This window comes from Alexandromys fortis, unplaced genomic scaffold (assembly GCF_014885135.2).
Source record: "Alexandromys fortis isolate MF-2015 unplaced genomic scaffold, M_Fortis_MF-2015_v1.1 scaffold_32, whole genome shotgun sequence".
Classification (NCBI taxonomy): Eukaryota; Metazoa; Chordata; class Mammalia; order Rodentia; family Cricetidae; genus Alexandromys; species Alexandromys fortis.
In genome coordinates this window covers 12,441,420-12,445,309 of record NW_026067938.1, presented here as the reverse complement: position 1 = coordinate 12,445,309, position 3,890 = coordinate 12,441,420, and positions in this window count along the sequence as shown.

Here is a 3,890-nt window from a genome sequence, read left to right as displayed (position 1 = left end):
ACATCCAAACTGGCTAGGCTCCCACAAAGCCAGAACATGAAGTAGGATCAAAACCCAGTGGCATTGTCCTTGGCTTCTCAGCAGCCCTCATTGTCCGCCATATTCAGAGAGTCCGGTTTTATCCCATGGTTTTTCAGTCGTAGTCCAGCTGGCCTTGGTGAGCTCACAATAGATCAGCCCCACTGTCTCCGTGGGTGAATGACATCCAACCATGTGCTGCTGACACAGAAACTGGACAGCTGTATCCCATTGCTCTGATATACTTAGAAGCAAGTTTGGTTATTGATATAATATTCACATTTCAGTTTTAATAAAGACTTTTAAGCTGCTTTTAAGCTTCAAAAAAAAAAAAGAAAAGGGGAAGTTAAAGCAAAAGAAGAGCAAGAATTTTGGAGCAGAGTTCAAAATTAACCCCATACCAGTCATCCCTGGTGCATAAGTTATGTATGAACTCTCCAGCATCTGTTATTTCCCATCGCATCTTTTTGCAGTCATACAGTGCTGAGAGAAAAAAAAAAAAAAACTGTTTTTTTTTTTTTCTCTTTGCCGTTCCTTTCCCCTGGTCTTTTTAGAAAAGAGTAAAACAAAAGCATAAAACAAAACATAAGAAAAGCCATTGGCACTTAACAATGGAAAGCAACAACGCTGCTGCTCACTCCAGCTCTCTCTGTAATGGTGGTAGCAGATCGGACTAAAGCAAGCTGAAGCATCAGCTTAATGGGAAGGAAAACGCTTCACCTTTCTAACATGTGGTCAGAGGTTTGTACGTTCTATTTTGTTCATTCACTCCAATTCTACAAATTCAAATATGACAAAATTAAAAATTCAACATTGCATTGTTAAGCTTTTATAGCTATTATTTCTAAACAGAGACACATAGATTATGTTCCACAAGCACTGTTTGGTGCTCCAAACAGAAGGAATCTTACTTCTTTTTAAAATAAAATATTCCTCTTTCATACACTACATCTCTGCAGCAGCCTCCCACCCTCCACACTTGCCAGCACCCCCCAGCACCCCCCAGTGCGTGTATCCCCTCCATACCTACTGTTCGTCCCTTCCCTTTCATAAAAGAAGAGGCCTCTTGGGGTTATCAACTGAATATGATATAACAAGTTACATCACGACTAGGCATACACCTTCATATCAAGTCTGGGCAAGGCAAGCCATAGAAGGCAAAGGGTCCCAAAAGCAGGTAAAGAGTCAGAGAAACCCAGCTCCCACTATTAGGAGTCCCACAAAGCACCAAGCCAACAACTGTAATATATGATGAGTATCTAGCCTAGGTCCATGTAGGCTCCCCAAGCTGCCATTTCAAACTCTGTGAGCCCCTATAAGCCCTGCTTAGTTGATTCAGTACACCATCGCCATTAGAGGCTCCTTTTGGCAGCTGATAGAGCACATGCTGAAACCCATTAAGCAGAGAGAGATTTCAAATGGAGATTTCCATAGAGTTCCTCCCCTTGGAGCTTGGAACCTCATGGAAAAGGGGGAGGAATAATTGTAGGAATCATATTTCTTAATCAACAATGGATCAAATCAGTAAGCCCAAAGGTACCTGCAATCAGTTGACACTGTGTGGTAGAAACAAGACAAAAGCATTTGAGAAAACACAAACGACAGCATAATAGTACTAGTGTTTATGATAACAGTATGGCGAGCCCATTCTAAAGGTAATTAATAATACACTAAGAGTGGGCAGGTGGTAGAGCATTTGTGTAGCCTTAGCCAAGTTGCCTTGGCTCAATCCCTAGCATCACGTCTTTTTTAATTAAAAGAAAAATAGGAAAAGAAATATTTAAATGGGGGCATATAACTTCTAGTCATGATGTTTTAAACAAAAAAGTAGAATTATAAATCCACCCACATTGAACTAGCCCCAAGGCTATTGGGCTATTTCACAGCCACACAGCAGAAGTTTCTCATAAAATTTTAAAGAAAGAGGAACCGTGAATGGACACAAGATCTCATTCATTTTCCTTTATTATTATTTGTGAATAAATACAATTATAGAGCACGGGACCTGTGATATTGGGAGTATAAGAATCACATCCTACCCAGGCATAGCAATGCAGGCCTCTGACCTAGCATTCAGTAGACCGAGTAAGGGGATATGGAGTTTGAGGTCCCCTAGACATCTAGTGAGATCTCATCTCAGGAAGAAAAAAAAAAGATTTTCTATATTGTTAAATGGAGATAACCGGTTAATATTAGAAGATCTTTAACATCACACTCAAGGAGTCACCAATTATGACACTGACTTTCCAACTTTCTTTTTTTTTTTTTTTTGAGAACTTAGACTAGAGTCAGTTGCATGTCTACCCTCTCTGCAACAGCATGATATATTTAGTTGTACTTCACAGTGCTAACCACTTCCCGCCTTCATTGTTTCCTCATTTTCTGGCTAATCTAATTGTTCATGTAAAAAAAATCCTATTTCTTCTACCTACAAAAATATGAATTATCCACACATTTTGTTTGCACATAAATATGCTTATCGATAATTCTATAATGTGTTATATTACATTATCTATTAGATATTGTCTAATGTGGTACTATCTCTAACTCTTTACCAGGAAACCAGGGAGGAAAGACTAAACTCAGATCCAGGGCTAATTGAAATTGGGGAAAGAATGAGGAATGTCTAAGGACCTGGGGCTTTATTGTCTTATTTACTTTACAATCTCTCTGCCAGGCCTGGTTAGGAAAGTGTGGTGGGCCAAGGAGAAGATTCAGAGGATAAGGGTGCTTGCTCCCACACTTGACCACCTAAGTTGGACTCCCAGGATCCACATGGTGAAAGGAGAGAACTGATTCTTTCAAACTGCCGTCTGACCTCCACGTGTGTACTGTGAAGTGTCATCCACCCATCTCCTCAAAACTTAAATGTTCTTTAGAAAGGAAATATGACTTTAAGATATACTTAAGTAAAATTTCAATATCTTTGAGCTTTGAGTGGCCGGAATTGGTAGTCTAATATACTGATTTCAGACTGTGTCAAAATACATTATTTCTTAATCCTGGGTCAGCATGTGTACCATAGAAGGGTGTGTGCAGTCCTCATCAGAAGCATTGCATGGAAAAATCAATCACAAACTTAGGCATATTCCAGACCTTTGGGGTGGTCACCTACTATCAGTCTCGTGACACATAGATGGATCTAGTCACTTTATCTCTTCTATCTTTAAACATGTATCTACAGTGAAGACTGCAGAAGATTTGCCTAGTATTCAAAGTTCATCATCAGTTAGGGAACTGGACTGGAAAAGCTGAGTTGAATGCTTTAGGGTTCATTGCATCACAAGCTTAACAGAAGACCTAACATTTTATATTCTCTAAGAGTTACTTATATGTTTAAATTTTCAACTGGTCATTAGTTGTAAGAAATAAAATATGACATACAGAGTCTGGAGACAAGGCTCAGGAATTAGCAGAATATACTGCTTTTCCAGAGGATCCAAGTTTGATTCTAAGCACCCATGTCAAGTGGCACACAGCCGGGTGCAATTTCAGATAATGGCATCTAATGCTTTCTTCTGCATTCCACAGATACTGCACTCACATGCACAGATTCACACATACACACACATATAATAATAATAATAATAAATGTATGTTTTGACATAAATATGTGATTTTTCTACTAATATTTGTGTGTTCTGAAATCAAGCAAATGAGTTCTGACTTACATACAGAGTTTGAGAATGCTGGAGTGGGTATATATATATATATATATATATATATGAATATTATGACTACATAGAACTATCAAAACAATGCAAAATGTTGGCAAATACAGAGAAGCTGAGCAGAAATTGGTTTACCGGAGGCTCAAAGTTGTAGGAATATAACATAGAAACTGCTTTTTAAAAAAGAAACCATGGGCTCCT